Source organism: Catharus ustulatus, chromosome 1 (genome assembly GCF_009819885.2).
Source record: "Catharus ustulatus isolate bCatUst1 chromosome 1, bCatUst1.pri.v2, whole genome shotgun sequence".
NCBI lineage: Eukaryota > Metazoa > Chordata > Aves > Passeriformes > Turdidae > Catharus > Catharus ustulatus.
The window spans coordinates 50,778,629-50,801,036 of record NC_046221.1 but is presented as its reverse complement, the minus strand read 5'-3'; positions in this window follow the sequence as shown (position 1 = coordinate 50,801,036).

Here is a 22,408-nt window from a genome sequence, read left to right as displayed (position 1 = left end):
TCTCTCCTAGTTCTCATTTACAAGGTTGTAGACTGCCTGCATATTAAGCTATCACTGCTCCTACCTCCCTTCTCAACCCTTCTCCAATACCTCTCCCTCCATCATTTCCTGCCATTTCCTTAGGTTCCCCACTTCCACCCATTCTCTCCATCTTTACCTGAGAAAGGCTTATTTTGAACTCAGCTGTGCCCCACAGAATCCACATGCAGCCAAGAGCTGTCAACAGACACTCACAGACTGCCACTCACACACTCCTGATTCATACCCTGCCATTGAGATCCCTACAAAGTAGGTCTACTGCCAATTATTCTCACTTTCAAAGGTGACTATCATGACATGGTATGTCAGCAATCCTCTGGCATTCATCCTCTTTTCATCTCTGCATAGAAATGGATTGACAGGAACATAGTCTTGTTTTACTCACCTTTGTAGATGATCATCCCGAGGAGAGTAGAGACCATGGGCTTTACACTGTATCTTCAAACACATAGTAGAAATGTCAGTCTGTGTGTCTCTGCCTCTCCTTTTCCTGTAAATGAGTTCATCTGTCTAGATAAATGGCAGTCATTTGCAGATCCTCTCAGAAAAATCATGGCCTCAAAGATAAAAGGTACAATAAATAAGTGTTTTGTAGATAACCATTGTCTCAATTAACCCTTTGACTGACTCTCAGCAATGAAACTTACTTGCCAACAGGCTGGAAAGACCAGAGGGTTCTTTTAGTCTTACTGTGAAGCACTCAAGGCACTTTAAAATATCATCTCTCTTAACGTTTCTCTTCTTTTCCTACCAGCATTGGGGTTTTTTTGTTGCATCTTCAGCAAGGTTGTCACCTGACAAGTGCCAATTGACAGAAACCAGTAAGTCAAAATCAGTGTTTATCTGAAGGGTCATTCCTCTCCATAACACCTGATACACTTCTCTCTTACTAGGACCTCTACATACTGCTGACCTGATCAATTAGCCAATATAGTTTTAGGGATCAGACAAAGATCAAGACTTTATCATGGTCTTTTCTCTCTTGCTTCAGTGATCAAACAGGTCCTGCTGCGATTCTCTCAGCACTACACATGCAGACTCTGAGTAGTCGTGTTTTAATCTGATAGAGGAATGTAAGAATGTCATTTCACCTCAATGGAATATGAGGTTGAATGGCTTTTAATCAGATATTCAAAGTTATTCAATGTTTCACGTATTTTATTTAATGGTCTAGAAAATATGCATTTTAGCATATAGGACTGCAGAATTAATACCTGAGGACTACATTACTGTTACAACTTAATGCAGTGGCAAAATATACCACCGTTCCTGAGCCTTTAATAACAGATACCATTACAAAAGCACCACTTACCCTCTATTGGAATAAAAGCAAAGACACTGTGCTAATACTATGTTATTTATATTTAAATAAATGTACAGCATAGACAATCATCCTATCAAATCAATCTATTGGTGCAGCAGAGTGCATGTTTTCCACTGAATTGTTACATACCTGCAGTTTTTTTATCTTTTGAGGTGTGTTTGCATGAGGTGCTGATTCAAGAAGTCAATGAGCTTCAATGGCATTCAGCAAACCTCAGAAATGTGATCTAAGAGGTGTCCCTGTTTTGTCTTTCAGTCAATCAGAGACCTCTTTACACACAACAAAGACCATGACTGATAAACAGAAGGTATTATATTTCTGCACACAACTTTTCAGAAAACCTGATTTGTCTTGTTAAATACTACACCTGGATGCTGATCAAGAATCCTGCCATAGAAGTTAGAATTAAAAATAAAACTAACTAGCAATGAAAAAAAAGGCAGATTCTTTTGATTCCAAAGCCTTTAATTCATGATCAAACATAAACCTTAAATGAGAAATACTCTCATCAATCTCATTTTACAATTCTCAGATATCTCTTCCTACCATGCATATCTTTTCTTTTTCTTTCCCTACTTTTCTGCCCTGAACCTCTGAGGGACTGTTTCACCTTTAAAACTAATAAAACTCTTTAATCATTAGGCTGTTAATTCAAATATTTCTTTTTCACTAGTGAAGACAATTAACATTTTCTACTCTTCCCTGTAAGGGATTTGCAAACATCCACTAATCAAGACAAATAGAAGAAATCACAAACTACCCGAGACCAAGAGTTTTGTACTTTGGTGCTTAATGACAAGCACATAAAACTATATATAAGTAACCAAATAAACAACCCAGTTAAAAAAAAAATAAAGAACTTTCAGCAATCCCCATTGATTTTCCTAGTCACTTTGTTTTCTTCATTGCTAGTGAAAAAATTGATTATACATATACAATGCCATACACTGTGGGTTTTCACATTTGAAAATATTTACTTTGGAAAAACTATTCTGGGAAATTTCTGCCCCAGTATAAGAAATTAAAAATACCAAAATTTTGATGCCAGATGCAAATTATAGGATTAAGAAGATTACAGTAATTTCACAACTATAAGGTGCACCAGATTATAACCGGGAGTCGGCAAATTTCGCAACTTTGTACATTATATAAGGCACACCGGACTATAAGGTGCACTTTTTTTTTTGCAGCGAGGAGCTGCGCCGCGCGCAACAAAGTAACGAATTACTGGCATGTGCTCAATTTGCAAACATTTTTCACAGATTGGTGTAGCCTTTAAACGCAGCCCCAGGCACCCTCCCCGTGCCACCGGCCCCGGCACTCCCGCCCGCCCCTGGCACCGGCTGGCACGGGTCCCAGCTCCCAACTCTTACTGCGTGGCTGCGCCGATTCCCGGCATTCCCCCACCTGCCGGCCACAGCGGGTGCTGGCGTCCCCCTGGTCAGTAGCCGCAGCTCCCACGGGTTCTGGCTCCCCCCACGCGGCCGCAACTCCCGTGGGTTCAAGCTCAGTTCGCAGCTCGCACTTCCGGGTTGGCAAATTTCCAAACTTTTTCCATGTATAAGGCGCATCCGGATTAGAAGGTGCACTTCCAGGTTCGGACCAAAATTTTAGTCAAAAGGGTGTGCCTTATAGTCGTGAAATTACTGTACTTATTATATCTCTTATAATGTCAAACCTATTGATTCATGGTGCCACTGAGTTACGCATATTGACCTGAGGGATTTCAGGTAAATAGCATATAAATTTGCTCCTAATGACTGGTAAGGTATGCAAGTCTACAAAGCCTAAGGTAGCCACTGCATGAGTTTATATTTTCTTTTGAAGCAGATAGCAAGAAAATTATTACTAGACTGAAACTCATAACTTTGTCACAGTTTAGGAAGTTCTCAGAGTACCATTTCTCAATCGGCCTCACCCTATAATCACTATACAACTGAACCCACACAAGGGGAATTTCTTAATTCACGCTCCTTAGATTTTTGTAGGGAGCTGGTTTGCATAATTTCAAAATCTGAGAATGGGACAGGGAATGGTGAGGAATGGCAAGACCTGAAAAGTAATCAAGAATGATGGTTTGCCTTCACCCACATCCCTGCTCCAGACCCTCTGTAATCACTGATACCATAGCAAAACTTCTTTTATTACCATAGTGTAGGAATATAGCTCATTAGAAAAGCACCAAGAAGAATTCATACCTCCAGAGCTTAGAATAAAACCTACACTTCAAAAAGAAGATAGTAAAAACATACTGAAGAATGACACATTGTCAAGTGGTTTGGCTACTGCTAGACTGTCAGGACATGTATTTTCCTTCATGCATTTCCCAGGTGGTTACAGAATCTTCCAGCTGAAACCTCTGTGCTCTTGTGGCAACACTGACATAGGGCAGAAGCACCAGTATCCAACCTATCTTTGTGAGACCGCAAATACAGGATCCTATTTATTCAGGAGTATTATTAGTCATAGAGTCTTGAGCCCCAGTTGTTAGTAAACATTCATTATCAGAATCTTCTATGAAAATCACAAGCAGACAGCACATATGACAAGGCAGTCTTTTCAGTTTTTGTTATACAACTGCCTCTCGGGACTAATTAGGGCTGCTTTTGTAATTCACAAGCTATAAATTCCTTCAGATGCTTTTGGAAATGCTATGTGATCTCCTCAGTGAGATTCTGCTTTGTGCTGATACAGTAAGTAATCTAAACTTCTCAAATCATGTAACAATCTGTCGGATTAACATGAAGAGGAAAGCCAAGCATGGTAATGGAATGAGGGCAGCTAGTTTGTTAATTTTATATTTCCCTTCCTCACTCACTTAAGGTTAATTGTACATCCTGCAGAAGTCTACACTCCATTCTTCTGCTGGACTTTTTTTTAATTAGTTGAATAACACTATCTTATTTAATGACTGACCACAGCTAAGAGCTGGAGCAGGCTGTGACTATATTACAAAGAGAGCAACTCAAAGCCATAAGATGGGAATTTGAAAGGCTGGTTAATGTTGGATACCAAAATGCAGATATTATCTCCTTTTGAAAGAAGCAAAGGATGCACCACCATAGATTTTAAGTCACACTTGCAAATACTTCTTCCTTTCGAGCAGGTAGGACCCACCATCAGACACAAGTATGGACCAGACCACTACACAGGTATTTCCCAGACACAGATTTAGCAGGATCCAGTGTTGCACAATTGCCCCTTTGGGGGAGAGAGAGCCCACAGTAGAAGTGTAATGCACATTCGGGGTGTTCAGTCTAGATTAACCAAAAGGACATTTCACCCTTCTCTTGGTGTGTCTTCCACCTTCAGATTAGAGACAAAACACAGAGAAGGTCAGCAGACCACCAACAGAAAATGGATTTTTTTTTGCAGAGGCTGACACTGGGAAAAAAAATAATAGAAAGTTGATTGTGAGAAAAACAAGGCACAAGCAGAAGTAAGGGAGTGGCAGAGCTATCCATGGCCACCCATGCAGATGGCCAAAATCCAGCTACATAAGGAAGGACTGGACTCTGGAAAAAAATTAAGAGATCTAGGGTTAGCTGAATGTAACGGAAAAACAAAGGGACATGAGATGCAAATAATACCATAGCAAGATGCAAATGGTACTTTAGCAAGATTTTGCATGGAGATTTCTAAAAGTGGTAAGATTTGAAGAAAGAAAAAATATCTTTTATTAGACAAGACTGAAACAAGGCTGACGCGGGTGGAAAAAAACCCAAGCAGATCTCATATGCTTCTCCTCTGGTTTTTTTGTTTTATGTTACAGCAGTTGACCTAGTAACAGATACAGTTTCTTCCAAACCATCTTCCTCTTACATCTTGAGAGAATGACAAGTGCCATAGCTTTTTACTATCATTCTTAAAATAAAATATTTAGTCTTTCTTGTAAACATATTTGGAACATTTGAAGAATTGATGGATATTATAGTCATGTTTTTATTCAACCATCTCCTAACTAAATATTATTGAAAACAGAACTAATCAGACTGGAATTTCTTTTCTTCTTTTTTTTCCCTTCAGTCAGCTCTTTTGGTGGTAAAGTTTCTCTGTTTTGCTTAAAAAATAAAATATTGAGTGGGGAAGATGCAATATAAATGGATAATGAAAGAAAATTATTATCAAAATGTTTCCACCTTCACTGCTACAATAAAAACAAATTGTATTATGCTAAAAAAGCCAAATTGTCAGATACAGAACTACAATTTGGTTTGCACACTGCATATTCAAAATGTCCCAAACTGTCTTATAATAGTAAAAAAACAGCCTTATGACCATATGGGTCTGATTTCCTTACCAACCAAGCACTAAATTGAACAATTAACCATCTAATATATTAATCAAAGTTTCTTGTTTTTCTTCTACAGCTGTATACAGGGCTACAGTCCTGATGTTTTTTTTTTTAAGACCATAATTTTGAGTTTTAAAGTGCAAGAACTGCTAAACTACATCAGAAACTCCAAGTATAGCCTCTGGGGCTGCATTCCTGTGAGTGCATTAAAGAGAGCCTGTGAAGGTTCACAGGCACTGAGCAGTACAGTAATTTAATGAATACAAGCCACACGGACTATAAGCCGCATCGCCGGGTGTTGGCAAACATTTCGTTCTTTGTCCATAAATAAGCCGCACCTGATTATAAACCGCTCTGTCGTTCGCAGGGAGGACCCATGTGCAACAAAGTTGCCAAATAGTAACAGAACCGTGGCATGGCGGGGTTTACTGGCTCGACTCGGGCCATGAGGGCTCGGGGTTGCCAACAGGGCTGGGTGGCCCAGCTCAGCGCTGCCGCTCGGCAGGGCCACTCGGGGCCAGCCGCTGCTGCCGCTGGGCTCGGTCACCCCGGCCCGGCACTGCCCCGTGGTGGCAGGGGGGGCACAGAACCCGCCGGCACCCGCAGAGGCAGTGGGAGGCGGGGATGTAGCCTGCCTGCTCCTGCGGCAGCGGCATGCAGGGACAGGAGCCCCTGAGCCGCGGGGCCAGCAGCACAGAGCCCCCTGACTTCCCCCAGGCCACAGGGGCAGGAGCACGGAGCTGCCCCTGCCTCCCCCCGGGCCGCGGGGTCAGCAGAAGCAAGCTGCCCCGCCTTCCCCACCCCCTGTGCTGCCTGCACGGAGCAGCTCTACCCGCCATGCAACAGAGTAACCAATTTGTAACAACTGCATAAATGCAGGGTTTTACTGGCAGGTGCTCGACTTTGCAGTTTGCACTGACTGGGTTTGCACTCCCGGGGTTGAAAATGTCAGAAAATTATTCACATATTGGCCACTCCTGAGTATAAGCCGCATTTCCAGTGTGGGAGCAAAATTTTGGTCAAAACGGTGTGGCTTGTATTCGTGAAATTACTGTAATTGCATTTAGCCCACACACAAACTCTCCAAGCGTCCCTACTTTGTGACACGTGTCACTCTCCTGGGAGGTTGCATACTGCTACCTTATTCTGGAGTCTGTGACACTCTAGAGTTTACAAACTTCTGAGTCTGTAAGGCTTCTGTTGCAAGAGATTAGGCACCGGATAAGTTTGCTTACAAGAGCTATACCCTCTGCATCTTTGAAACATATATTTAAAAACAGATTTTCAGAAGAGATCTCCTGTCATGTTAAGACCAAAATATTCAGCCAGATTTGCAGAATTGTACCATGAAGATGTCAATCAGTTCTAAAAATCCTTGTATTTTCTATTTCCTTCATATAAGTAGGAAAGAATTTTTTACGAATCTGATGCTCCAGTATAAAAAATTCATCTGAGATGAGCTGTAATGTATATAATATCTAACCAAGTTTCATCTGAGTTATTTAAACCCTATCTCACTCTGTTTGATATGAGAGTTCAGAAATCTCCCAGATAAAGTTTCTCAAGTTTGTCTCATTTCTATTGCATCTAACTTTTTTAGCTGCCTGAATTCAGTCCCTATCAAAGTATTCTCCAAGTTCAAATTTGGGCATGAAGTGGATTTTTTTTCAATGCAGCCATCAAACCAAACTCCTGGGCAAAGAGAGAAAGAAATTAATAGCTTGACTCACACCAAATTTTTAAAAGTTTGTAGCATACTGAACTCTAATCCACCTAATGAACTTAACTCCTAACCCCACTGAAATTCACATTGACCTCTTTCAAATAAATTCCACTCTGCACCCACAGCTAATCCTACAATACAATCTCCTGTGCTGCTTACTTTTTCCCGTCTATTCATGATCACAAGATTAATCTTTCAACTGCCTGTTGTAGCACACCCTGTTCAGTGTTTTTGTGGACCACTAGCATATTCCTGACAAAAATGCAAGAAGTTAATACCAGTGTGCGGTCTTTCTTCCTCCACATAGCTACCTCTAGTACTCAGTTATTTCCAGCTGCGGGTACCTTCCATCAATAATGTCTTTTCCTGGTAACATTTTAACTTCATTTCAACATACTGAGGTCTTGGCAACACACACAGTAGATGTTGATCACATTTAGCTTGGGATCTTTTAATGTACTGGCCTATCTTGACAAGACACTCAGCTGCTTTTCTTGCCAACATCTTCCATATGCTACTAGCCTCTAAATGGTTTCCTTCCACAGCAGTGGGATCTACTCACCTTTCTCTGACCTAGTTCTGCTGCTTATCAGCACTGCCAGGATTATACTGAGGCTGGGCCACAGGGAAGATGAACTCCATCTGGTCACTGATGTAATAATGCTCTTTGTAGTTTCTCTTGGCTCCTCCTTCATCCAGCAACTCTACTAAGATCCTTTGGGCCTGATAGAGATAGAAGTTCTCCAAATATCTTGAAGATATAGTGCTTGGATGTCTCTGTGATATCTAAGGAATGCAGGCCAGGGAATCAGGAAATGCAGGACAGGACACCTGTAGCTCAGATGGAATGTTGTTGTTACTCCGTGACGACTCACCAGTGCAGTGTTTTTGTGCCAAATACAACATAATACCTTCTAGGGGGACTTCTGCGACCAGCTTACCAACTTAATATTAAGACAGATTTTGAAGTCAACTTTATTTAAGAAAACTCCATACAACAGCTCAGCCCATATGAAGAAAATAGCCCAGTCTGCAGCTGTCATCTAAAAGTTCTTATACAAGGAAAGTTTAAACTTCAATACAGCTTCCGGGCCACACTCACATCACCATCAATCCTTTCTATGCTCGCCTGCTTTTTTCTTCCTGGAGTAGTAGCAGCCACAGTTCATAAGTTTTCCTGTTTCTCATTTTATGAACTCTTACAGAGTGGCCTTACTCACTCCATTACTTTCCCCAGCATTCACATTCAAGAGCAAGACTTCTGAACTCTCAGATTCTCTGTCTCCTACTATTAAACTTTCATCTTAAGACCTTGTACATGTTTTCCACTATTTCCTTGTCTCTTTTGATCCTTTTAAATTTTTTTTTTCTTACAACAGATCTCCTCCTGTTGTTTGCCTGCTTTTGTCTAAGGCTAAACAAGATTTTATGAAATCTCACCTGTAAATGAATGTTGGTGGTCATCCAAATTATTTACCTAGGCTCTAATTAGTCAGTCAATTATGCTTCCAAAATAACATAAGGAGGGAAGAGATTTCAGCTTAATAACATACACATCTATTCATTCCAGGAACATGCCATGGGGCAGGCAAGTCTGGTCCATCACAGACAGCAATCTTTGACAAGCATTTATACAAACGCAGTGGACTCTGCAATTATTTGACTCAATGGCCTTAAAAGTCCTTTCCAACCAAAATGATTCTATGATTCTAAAAGGAAGAGGAACACCGGCATAAGAGCATGATTTCTGATTGAAAAGGGGTACTTGGTTAATATAGTAACTTGACTTTCGCAAAGCTCTCTTTGTGACAAAGTAGAAGCCTTTTGCCTTAGCAGAGGATCTTTTGAGAAAAGATGTAGAATTATATGTGCAAGATACATAATTTGAGAGGTTACAGAAAATCTTCCCTTTTTGTTTGTAATCAAATTAAGGCAGTAAGTACTTTCTGAGTCAGTGACAAAAGCAATAAAGCACATAAGTCCAAAAACTTTTTAAGCTCCCCATAGATACAAAGAGGGGAGAGACTTTTCCTGCCTTCTCAGCAGCAGCAGAAGTTGCTGTTGGGGGTGTTGCAGTCTCACACACATTCAAATTCAATATTCTGCCAAGTTCCCTATCATGTAGTTTTCTTAATAGACAGGGTTTGGGGTAGAGGATTGAACATTTTATCAAAAAGAATTATGACAAGGTCTCTTTGGTTGACTTCCAAATGTCCTTTGTAAGGGATCACATGCTTCTTTCCCTACTTCATAAGTTCTTTCTGAAAAAGGGACATCTAATACACCTAGAGAGACAGGAGCATGTGTGAAAGTCTTGTCAACTGCTGACAAAGAATGCAGACATTAATTTTTGTAGAGTGTACTTGCTTTTGGGGGAAGATCAGTTTCACACATGCCCTGCTTATTTCTCTCTGACCTTTGAAATCTACTTCAACATGTATACTAGATTAATTTCATTATCATATCTGCACAAAATGCTCTGTTTAAACATGTGTAATTAGCCATCTTTTTTTTGCTCTGTTCCTAGAGCATGAATGTAATGAGATACAAAATGCTTTCCTAATGTGCTAGAAATTTTATACGGTTTTTAACTGTCAGTTTGATTTGCTGTTATTGTATGTTCTTTTTGTAAATGGATCAATTTTTTCTCTCTCAACACCCCAGAAATTAAACCTTTAAAAAGTATTCTTTTCATCCACATCTAGCTAATATATAAAATGTATCTAAGACACCATAAAATACATATGCACAAACACACACACACACACAACATATGTCTAATAAAAAATTTCCAGTCAGTATGCTTCCCTGATGCTATATTTGGATGTTAAATTCAAGGAAAATTCCCCAGACCAAATAATATTCTCCAACTTAGATTTGCATATGTACAATCAACAGAGTGGGCAATCACCCACCCCACCCACCCAGTCTCCCACTTTATCCGTAAAAAATGTGTTCTGGTTCTGGGACTAACATCTCTGTTTTGCAGTCAGTTGCACGTGTACAAACCAACAGACAATGAATGTGCCTGTAGAGGCTAATGTATATTTCTCTCACATGAAGCAAAGATCTCCAGTTTGTCAGAAGAAAGAACTCCATTTCGATCTGCTCAGTAAACATGATGCATATATCTTGGTCTAGATTTTCACTGCATGTTGAACCTGAGACAAAAGCCCTGAGAGAAAATTTTGGACACTAGCAACATGTCTTTTACTGCCTGATTATGCATAGGGACTGCAGTTCTCTTTTTCATTGCTTAACAACAATCTTTCCTGAAACATGACTTCCTTCAAACCTTTCAACAGGAGAAAATGTCATGGCGTTGGAGGCTGGGGAGGGTTTTACTCTTCCTCCTTTGTTGAGAATTTTTCCCATTATCATGCTAAGGAAGTCCGCTGGGCAACTCCCTTAGCTTTTAATTGCTCAAGACAAAAGGGATGGGTGGAGGCTGTCTCCCTGGTTCAATTGCTGGCAGCTGTTTGGGGAGGTCTGGGTGGCTGGTCATTTTTTCCTTGCTTGGGGACACACTGGCCAGCCCAATCGCTGAGGAGAGAGGTTTCTCTGCCGTCAGATTTGCCCTGCACCCCTGCATTGCTACAGCCTCCTGCTTCTGAAAACAGCGCTAAGAGCTGGGACCCAAACGGTGAGCAGAGTCTTCCTTCACCCTTCTCCCACCTGGGACACGACCCTGCCACTGCCGCCTCCACCTCCCTGCTCCCGTCTGCTACTGCCACAGCTGTGAGGGGTCCTCCCCCCTCTCCACTGAGACTGTGCAGAGGAAAAGAGTGTCTGTGACTGGAAAAGGGACTGAGTTTTGTTCTGGTTTGTTGCTGATTTTCATAGCTGATGTTGTTCTTGTTTGTCTTGTAGATGCATCAGTAAAGAACTGTTATTCCTAAACCCAGACCTTTGCCTGAGAGTCCCTTAATTTCAAAATTATAGTAAACTGGGAGGGAAGAGATTTTCACTCTTCATTTTAGGAAAAGTTCCTGCCTTTTTTTCTGGCAGTACCTGTCCCCCAAACCAGGACACATGGGTATCACCATTATTGTAGCCACATAATGATTAAGCAATCTCCACAACAATCCTGAGGTTTATGCTATTAAGATCGAATAACAAGCCCTTCACCAGCATAATGAGTACTTATGTAAATAAAAGCCCAATACATTTTTTCAACCCATCTCTAACAAAAACCTATCCCTTCCACAGATCTACCTTCTCACAAAAGCCAGAGAGATCCTGATTCACAGTATCATGCTCTAGTTCATAGATCATGTAAGCAAATATATTTTACATGTGTTTCGGAAGAAATATTGGTTCACACATAAAGTTATTGTAAGCTCCTGAAAAATGTCATACCTTTTGTAAAGGACAGTAAAGGCACCTAATGACAGAGACTGTAAACAAATCGCCATTCCTCTGGAATAATGGCTAAACAATCAGAAGATTGATTTTACAGTTTAATGCTTAATCAAAATGACTCATGCTCTAAAAGGTAAATTCTTAAATTCTTATTCAGTTCTACGAAAGATGAACCACTCTGTACATGCTCTCTTGCATTGCTCTTCTGCATTTACAGCATAGATGCTCCAGCCTTCCCCTTGATTGAAATAGGTGTTTTATCATGATTGAAGACTGCATATTGACAGCACAGACTACATCTATGCTGTCCAAGGAGTGAGGCTTTGCTTCAGCTTAGCCATCTGTAGGATGGTGAAATGATAGTGATTTATATTTTTCAAAGGGTGAAGATTAGCTGCCCAGGAGGTACTAAATGGGGGAACTGTTCCCCAGTGAAAAATCCAGCAACAAGTTTGCAAATACTTGTTTGCTTAAGAGAAATCTACATTTAAATACCTCTCATTTTGCTAGGAAAATTTATTTTCAGGAGAAGTGGGTGAAATTTCTCTCTATTTCTACTTTAAACATAATAAACTTTTGCAAAAGAGAGTTCAGTGACAATTCTAGGAGCAGTGTGGACCAATGGATCATACATTCCTTCTCCAGGACCTGGGAATGCACTTACTTAACATGCAACTACATGTTAAATCATGGGACCTTGTAACAGTACTTGGCTGTTTTGCTAATTCCTCATGATAGATAAACAATATGTTTCTCACTGACAGTGCTCAGAAAGTAGATAATGCAGAAAGGTTCTTTCAAGAAAGAAAGGAAAGTAGGAACTTGGAGGAGGGAACAAAAGAAAAATTATGCACCCTAAAGGAAACCATATTAATCATCAAAAGACAAAAATATTTAGAAACTATGGTTTGTGTTTGTAGTTACCTCCCCAACATACAAATTTGTTACTTAAATTACAATCACAAGTCAAACAGAGTGTGGACATAAGAATTTAGGCAATTCCAATTGTTTCTGTTCTGTTTTAAAATGTATTTTCCAATCTGGTGTAACTTTTTATATATAGCAACTATCTGTCTTTCTAGTCTGTTAACTTGTCATTTATGCTCTCCAGTATCTGCTTCAGTTTTACACAGCTGCTTTTCTTGCATTCTTCTCTGTCATCCTGTACCTACACTCTCTTTCCCATATAGTTTCCAAAATGCATTGCAAGATTTAATTTGAAAGAGGGCAAAATAATTTGCTCATCTCTGTCACTGCTGTGAGATTTTTGAGACAGCTGAGGGCAGTATTTCAGAAAATAACTTAGCTTCAATTCAATCTTAACACTGTTTGGGCCAATCTGCATAAATATTTCCATCTGTAAGTAGAGATTATATTTCACTTCCAGGTCTAAATATCCCCTCGTGGTGTCTGTACCACCAGGGTAGCACTAGTGCTGGTTTAGTCGTGTGCAGGAGAAGAAGCAGTGTCCTCTCTGACACCTGAATCACTTGGTTGCACCCCACTTTGCTTTCTCTTTTCTGGTGTAGCTGTCTGCAGAGGAGGAACCCATGTCAGCTCCTATTTCTATCAGACATTTTAAGCTTTAGACCTGAATATTTTTCTTCTCTAATCTGATCCCTCTCTTTCACTGAAATGCTATGTACAATAATTTCACGATTACAAGCCGCACTGACTATAAGCCGCATCTCCGGGTGTTGGCAAACATTTTGTTCTTTGTTCATACACCCGCACCCAATTATAAGTCGCTCTGTCGTTTGCAGAGAGCACCCGCGCTCAACAAAGTTGTCAAATAGTAACAGAATCGTGGGCTGGCGGGGTTTACTTGCTCAGTTTGGGTCATGAAGGCTCAGGGCTGCCGACGGGGCCAGGTGGCTCAGTGCTGCTGCTCGGGGCCGGCCGCCGCTGCCACTGGGCTCGCTCACCCCGGCCCGGAGCTGCCCTGTGGTGGCAGGGGGGCACAGACCCCACCGGCACCCGCGGCGGTGGTGAGAGGTGGGGATGGAGCCCGCTGGCACCCACGGCAGCGGTGGTAGGAGGGGACGGGAGCCCCCTGCCTCCCCCCGCGCCATGGGGCCAGCAGGAGGGAGCCCCCGCATCCCCCCCGGGCCATGGGGCCAGCAGGAGGGAGCCCCCATCTCTCCCCCGAGCTGTGCTGCCTGAAGGAGGGAGCTCCCCCACCTTCCCCACCCCCCGCACTGCCTGCACGGAGCCTGGCTCCACCCATGGCACAACAGAGTAACCAATGTGCAACAATCGGGTAAAGCCCGGTTTTACGGGCAGGTTGCTCTACTCGGCACCTTGGTTTGCGCTTCCGGGGATGGAAATGTCAGAAAATTATTCACATAGTAGCCACTCCTGAGTGTAAGCTGCATTTCCAGTATGGGAGCAAAATTTTAGTCAAAACGATGTGGGTTGTAATCGTGAAATTATTGTATTTTGGATTTAAGCGTGTTGACTGTGTTACAGTTCCAGTCTGATTTGTGTGCGGCAGAAAATCTGCTTTCATAATTTGCTTAGTTCTCCATTTGTTTTCCTCTCAGCTATAAACAATGCAAATGGTGTATCTTTCAGACCAGCTCCTCCCTGTCCTATGCCAAGGAAAGAAGAAAAGGGATGTGAGGGTGGAGAGACAATCCATCCACAACATGAGACAGGACAACTGAGAAAACTAATATAGAGAATGGCATCTTTTGGGGCAGTTGGTGTCTTCAGGAACAAGATAAGGACAAATGTTTTCTTTTGTCAATTCCTGCAAATGTGATTTCACTGTCAAAGGTGAACTGTTCTTAATGGTACATTAGGAACCGAAAAACAGTAGAAACACCAGTAGAGAGTATAGCATTCAGAAAGCGAGTTGGGGGGAGGACCATTAGCTCAGCTCTTTACTGCATGATACGCCTTGAAGAGAGACCAAAGAGGGGATTATTACTGCCATCTCACAAGTGAAACCCACCTATGATCTTCATGCAAGAAACACCTTCCAAAGTTTTTTTTGTGAAGAACTGCAGAGACCACAAGTCTTTTGTGACTGGGTGTGACTTCGCAGACAAGAATTGTTCTGTTACCAATCCATCAGATTCTAAACAGGCAAGTGTGAAGTGGTGAGGATAGCTAACAAATGTGTTTATGTAGCTGTACACTGCACAGTAATGACTGGCAAAGAGACTTTACAAAGTGAAGTCTCTATGATCTTGAATTGTGTGGTGTGGGAGCATGCAGTTTTTGTTGAGGTCTCAGTGGTCTTATGGAACGGGACTGGTAGACAGCTCTTCTGATACTAGAGCATTATATCTCCTAAAAGGAATTTTCAAAACTATTCTTCAAGGCTGGTTTGGATACCTCTTTTATTTTTTGTGTTAAATCAGCACTGTGCAGCTCTGCTTGAGCACCTCCCTTTCATTAAAACCAAATTCCCAGTTGGAAACAATGTCCACCTGTTAAAAAAAAAAAAATAAAATTGGACAACACAAAGGAACAGCCAAGGTCTCATTGACAAATTTGGGGAATTTGGAAATGTTCCTTTCAGCATTGAAGAAAATAATCAGTTTGGACCTGGCAGTTAGAAACAGGAGTGATTAGGTCATTATCCAACAGGAAAAGATACCTTTTACTTAGCTGGATGTGACCAAAAATTTTTATTTTCATACACAAGATCAGCAAGTATGAAGCCAGTTCATCTAGTATTAAGCAGTAGAGGCTCAAATGCTTTGCATAGTTACTTTATAATTCTCTCTTTCTGTTGATAACTAAGGGGCAATGAGCTGAAAAATCTATGAATATCATGTCAATTCAATGTACATCAATGTTGGGACATAGCTTTTATGCAATATGAGTTTCAGACACAAATAATATAAACATTCCATGTTGAAGCTAGGGCACTTAGCACTAACACTGAAGTTAGAGTTACTGTAGATGTTGGGGAATAAAGAAGAAATGACCCTCCAGTAAGTCCTTTCAGTCTCCAGATTCTGCTAACTGATTTCTGCTAACAAGATAGAAAGGCTTTAGAATTATTATCATTATCTTTCATTCATAAAACCACCGCTGTAGGGGTATATATTACCCTAAAAAGCATGAGATTTTATTAAACTTGCCCATATTTCCAACAAAACTTCCTACCAGAAATTGTATTGTTCCTTTCCTCCCTGTGGCATACCAATTTCTCAGGTCTATTAACTGCTCAGGCATTCAATAAGGTAAATAAATGTCTGCTTAGGTCCACTGATCTTTCTCATTTCTGAGTTAAGACAGATTTGAGGACTAAGTAAAGCTTGATTTCCCTGATGGATCATGTGATGTCTATGCCCCAAAACAAGTTTCAGAAAATTCTATATTTGGCTCAAAAGTCAGCATTATATATACTAAAACACCAGCATTTCAGTCTGTGCAGCAAAATGAAGGTTGTATGCAGAAAGAACAAAAAAAAAAAAGCCACCTTGTAAAATCTGCAAAATGAGAGAAAAAGCCAGAACTCCTGTGATCACCTTGCTCATTTCTCAACTGATATTTGTTGTTAAAAAGCAGTACATGGAGGATTAGCCAGAAGAATTTGTTGATCACAGAGGCATCCCGCATTCAGTAAGCAAAACAATGTTTACACAAAGAGTAAGAGATCATGTCCCAGGACATGAACTAGCTGCATCTGAAATTTAGAAGAGAAGTTCTACTGAGAATATCATCTTTAACTGATTGTAAAAGTATTTCTTGCACCTTTCACATAGGCATGTGTCTCTGTGCACCCTGAGAGAACATTATGGTCTAACTATAGCAAATGTAAGCTACTGATAAATTATTTTCCTTATTCTGAGTGATTCAGTGTGACCAGAGCCTGAAATTTTCAAAAGCATCTTTGTGTGCTTTCTTGTCAATCCATCGATCAGTACCCAACTGTTTGTGCCCTGCATTCTTTTTCTGACAGCTGAATCTTCTCATAACAACAAATCCTACAACAGAGCACGTAGAAGTGCTTGGAGAGCTGTGCCAACACACAAAAACACCAGTCTGGTGTGACATAAATGTATAGTTCCTAAGATTGTTCTAATATGTTTCGCCAAGTTTTTCAGTTAAGGTCTAGAAAACCAAGATGTCCTTGCTGAAGATATAGCCCACTCCCAACACAAAGGACAGGGGTGATAAGGGATATTGAGTAATGTCCCCATAACAGATGTTCAAGCAGCTATGCCCACCTACCATAGCAAATTTATTTATCTGCTGAAAACAAACAATGACACTTGTCTATACAAACTGTGTGTGCTCTCCAGATAAGTAAAAGATGTTTTATTTGTCAGGCCTACAGAAGCTGGCAGTGGAAAACCTGTTTCCTCCTCCTACTTCCATTCCCTTTCTTTATCCTTTCTCCAGCAGGAGCTTCCTCTGAGGAGTCCTCTCTTATACTACTGTCTTGGTTTGAAAGAGGTGTTTGTTAAGAAAGGCAGGAGTCTCTCTTGAAATGGACAATGTAAATCCCCTCCCTCCAAATTATTATAATTTTAAAATTAAGGTGCTCTCAGGCACTCTATGGGAATAGGAATAATAGTTCTTTATTAGGAAAAATTAAAATAAAAATACAGTAATAAAAAATAAAAAAATTTTAAAAAACCAAACCAAAACACTGACAGAGTCAGAATACAACCTGACACCCTGTCAGTCAGGGTGTTGGTACCAGTCCAATTAAATGGTGGCTGCAGTCCTCCTGGAGTGACAGATGTTGTTCAGTTGAAGCAGTGGTTCTTGGAAGGGTGCAGTTTTCCTGCAAAGGTCCAGCGATGATGTGGAAAGGTCTGGTTTTCCTCTGGAATCCAGTGGACAAATGCTGCTCTGATGTTCCAAATCTCAGATTTTTATCCAGGTAGGAAATTCTTGGCTCCTCCCCATGGATGGAATATCTCACAATGGGATGATGTAATTTTATCAGTCATGCAGTGAGACTCAATGGCCCATTAACAGAAGATATCTCCCTGGAGGAAGGACGCATTGTGGAAAAGATAAAGAACACTGCCCCACCTGTTTTTAACAGATGGTGATAGAATACATATTTTTGGTTATATCCTGCTTTGCTAGTCACGACAACTGTATAAGAAAAAGTGGAAATATACCTCTGAATAACCTCAATCCCTTTTACTTATGTCTATTCTTCACTTTAAATTTTTGTTCCTTTTGCATTGATGTCCCTTCATCTCTTTGAGCTCTTACTGGTCTCGCTTTTCCTTACCCCACCTCTGATTGCTGCCCACCCTACTGCTCAGATTTGATTTTCTATCAGATTTTGATTTCCTATCTTCCAAACACTTGAATATAATACTTCTTCACCCTTCCATGAACCTTCTTTCCCATCCATCAACTGCCTAGCAAAGGAGATAGTAGCTACCATTTGTTGATGTTGTGTCCTTGTTGGAGATTTTCACTCTTCTTTCCCTTTCTTCCAGTTCCTGTGCTACACACCCACTTTCTTGCCAGTTCCAGAGTAAGAGAAATCCAAGAGGAGAAGAATGGTGGATAACATCCCATGAGAAGAGGCTGAATGCAGACCTGTCTTCAATGCACACAGAAAGCACCTAAGATATCAGTCACTGAAAGACCAGTGATGGAGATATTTCACAAATCAGACAAAAGGTTTCAGAGTGCTTAATCCTCAGCTGAAAAGCCAGGCAGGTTTTCTTCCCAGTTGTACCAAGCAGGTAACCATCCTGGCAGCTCATTTACCCATGGAAAGATATTTCATCTGGTAAGCACAAGAAACTTTTTTTAGACAGACACCTTTGCAAAATCAAATCAGCCTTTAAAACATCCCCAAACCTCCAAAATTCCTAAGTTTCATGAAATTAAAAAAAAAAAAAATCCACCAGAAAGCTGTCTAGAGAGAACAAGTCACAGGGGGAGAATAGTTGTCACAGAAATCTGCAGGATTTTTGCATCTTTTTGACAGAAGCTCAGTATTAGTCTACTCCTATCTCCATTTCATACTAACTACTTTTGAGATCAGATGGATTTTTAGAGGATTCAGCCTTAATATCACCAGTAGTTTAAGACCATGAAATGGAGAAAATAAACCAGAGCTGTAGCCAAAGGCTTTATGCTTTTTTTTCTCTACTATAAGATTTTTTAAAATTTCAATTGCATAGTCAGTTAAAGTTCATATACAAACTGAAGAAAAAAACAGTACAGTAATTTCACAATTGCAAGCCGCACCGTTTTGACCAAAATTTTGTTCCCACACTGGAAATGCAGCTTACACTCAGGAGTTGCTAATATGTGAATAATTTTCTGACATTTCCAACCCCAGAAGTCCAAACCGAGTCAGTGCAAACTGCCAAGTTGAGCAACCTGCCAGTAAAACCCGGCATTTATGCGATTGTTACAAATTGGTTACTGTGTTGCATGGCGGGTGGAGCTGGGCTCCGTGTAGGTAGCACGGGGGGGAGAGAGGCGGGAATCTCCCTCCTGTTGGCCCCGCGGCTCGGGGGGAGGTAGGGGCTCCCTCCTGCTGGCCCCGCAGCCCGGGAGAGGCGGGGGGCTCTCTCCTGCTTCCTGTGGCTTGGGGGGATGCGGGGGCTCCCTCCTGCTGGCCCCGCGGCTCGGGGGGAGGCAGGGGGCTCCGGTTCCTGCGTGCTGCCACCGTGGGTGCCAGCGGGCTCCATTCCCGCCTCCCACCACCGCCGCAGGTGCCGGCAGGCTCCGTGCCCCCCGCCACCACCGCGCAGCGCCGGGCCGGGCCAAGCAAGCCTAGTGGTAGCCGGCCCCAAGCAGCCCTGCTGAGCGGCAGCGCCGAGCTGGGCCACCTGGCCCCGTCGGCAGCCCCGAACCCTCACGGCCCGAGCCGAGCCAGTAAACTCCACCAGCCTGCGATTCTGTTACTACTTGACAACTTTGTTGCACGCGGGTCCTCTCTGTGAACGGCAGACCGGCTTATAATTGGGTGCAGCTTGTGTACGGACAAAGAACAAAATGTTTGCCAACACCTGGCGATGCGGCTTATAGTCAGTGCGGCTTGTAATCGTGAAATTACTGTAATTTCTTGTATCTTGATATTTCCCTTTAGAACATGGGCATAGTTTTATGTACCCTGAGTACAGAAAATATTGCAGAAAAAGCAAATGCTACATTGTAGGTAAATGTTACATATACAGAATTGAAAAAATTTTGTTATTCATCCAGATGACACAAACCACATTGCAATGTTTTTACTCCCATTAATGACACCACAAAAATTCCCATTGACTTACAGGAATATTCAATTACAGCCTGAGTCCAAATATGCTGTAATTGCATTGACTTCACATTTCAAATCAGCTCTTTGTAAAATAGTGTCCAGCATGAGAAGAATTTGGCTCATAAAGAGGAATTATGGAAAGTTAGCCCCCTTACTATCTGTGAAAGGTGCCTGGCTGATGTACAGGATGAAACCTATGCATCAGATTATTAGGGTGAAATCAACTATTAAATCAAGGACAGGAAAGGATGTTCCTTTCCTGTTCATACTTGAAAGAGACCAATGGCTGTACAGAAGTTACTTCCTTTCCTCTGTATTATAAGACATTGTCCTCTTTTAAGGAGTGCACCTATTGTCATTTCAGGATTCTCTGACACCAATGACAACCACAGTTATTCTTCTTTCCTTCATCTGGCAGGTGGCAATTTTGAGGTCCTCTTTTACTCTTGTCCTCAAGTGAGTCATGTAGGTAGCAGGAAAAGTTTTGGAAGTTATCAAGTAGTTTGATGGGTAGATTAGTTTGAGATGCTGTAATTTTAAGCTGTGCAGTCTGTTTTGCTGGGTTTTATTGGAAAATCTTCTTTCCTGTTCTATTTAGTGTAACTGACAAAATGAAACCATGGTTAAAAAATAAACCAGCTCCAGTCATCAGGTGCATTGTAATGCACACTCACATCTTGACAGTTTTTCACAGTTTTCCAGTGTAGGAGGAGAGTGCTTGCCAATAGAGCTGTAAATAGAGTTTTTAGAGAAGGTTTATTCTACTTTTTGGCCTACATGCATTTGAGAAACAAAATTGAGTATGGGCATACTGAATTTTTGAACAGGACATTGTAAAAATGTGAAACAACAAGGAAAGTAGAGCTCAGAAATCACAGAAAATTAAAACTCAATCTAAGCAAAGAAAAAAAAAGAGAAGGCAGAGACATATTCTATATAGAGAACTGTTAAAACAAGAATAATGGCTTTACAAGGAGATTTTCATTCAAAAGGATAATGAAAAAGAAAACAAAGGGGTAATAATCACCCATCCATCTCAGCACAAATAGTTATTTTGTACTACATGTGAAGATTTCAGCTGTGATATAATTTGCCAAATATGTAATATTCCTGCTATTAATATGCATTTGCCTGCAATGAGGAACAAGACCTGAAGTATAAACTGGAATATAATTTTTAAAAAAAAACTAGACTACTACTTGAGTCTTCAAGACCAGCAACAAAATTCCAGTTAAGTACTTACAAAAGAGACAGCAAGAGGTCACAGAAATATCAAATGCAGCACCTTTTATGTGATATGCTCCAGCCACTCAGTAGCCCTGCAAGCTGCCAAACCAAGCCTGATTGCAAACCATACATCATTTCAGTAACATGCACCAGTCTTGACTTGAAAGAGGGCAATCTTGGTGCTTATCAAATCCTTAAAATTTTGCTCACATTAACAGTAAGACAGAAAAGTGGACACATCTTTTTCAATATTGACTTTGGGAAAATTAAGATTTTTAAAATTTAATGAGTTATTCATAAATCCTTAATTGATTTTTAAACAGTTATTTCTGCTCAGGTTGTCAATATTCTAAATAACATGTCAGAGGGCAAATGCCTTGTAGCAGGGCAGTTGTACTTAACCCAATTCTTCCAAAGTAAGCGAGTAGCCCTCAATCATTTTTCACCAGATATATATAGGTTATCCTTCAAGAAAAATTGCATCTAAATACCTAATGTGTATGTGTGACCTAATATTATTCATAGTAATGTTTCTGAGGGGGAAAAAAAATTTAAAATGCTACTGAAATCTGAGGCCCAAGTTCAACAAATCATCAGGCAAGTTCCTGACTCTAGGTTTTGCTAATAGTCTTCATTTACATTTTGATACCAAGAAGTCTTAAAAAAAAAATGAAAAAAGGTGAGGACATCACAAGTATAATTTTCTTCAGTCATAGTATTTCCCCTTGAGAACAAAATGACACTGACAATCTCGAGAGCCATATGCGTTATAGTAGTGAAAATCCCTCTTCTTCACTCTGTCCCAAAAGGTCTCAAAGGAAATTATCCACTGCACACTGAGGGCATAATTCATTATTAATTTACAGTAATGTTGAAGATCTCTGCAGAAGAAATGTTAAATACAACAGTGTTGCACTTACAAGCTCTAGTGCTGTGGAGGCTCACTGCTTATTTCTTTGGGTTCTTGAAACATCACATAAAAATACAAGGATGGCTCCTTAGGTTCACTCCAGAGATTCACTTCATCTGTAGCCCATTTTCAGACAGCTGCCAGAAGAAGATGATGGGGGAAATAGAGCTGTAAACCACACATGCAACAGGGTGATCCTTCCACTGGCACATTTTCCCACTTTCTAGCTTCCACTGAAGATAGATTTTGAATGGGTATTTAAAAGAGACAGATTTCACAGTGGTGAAATCCCATGTGTGTTGTTTTGACAACCCAGT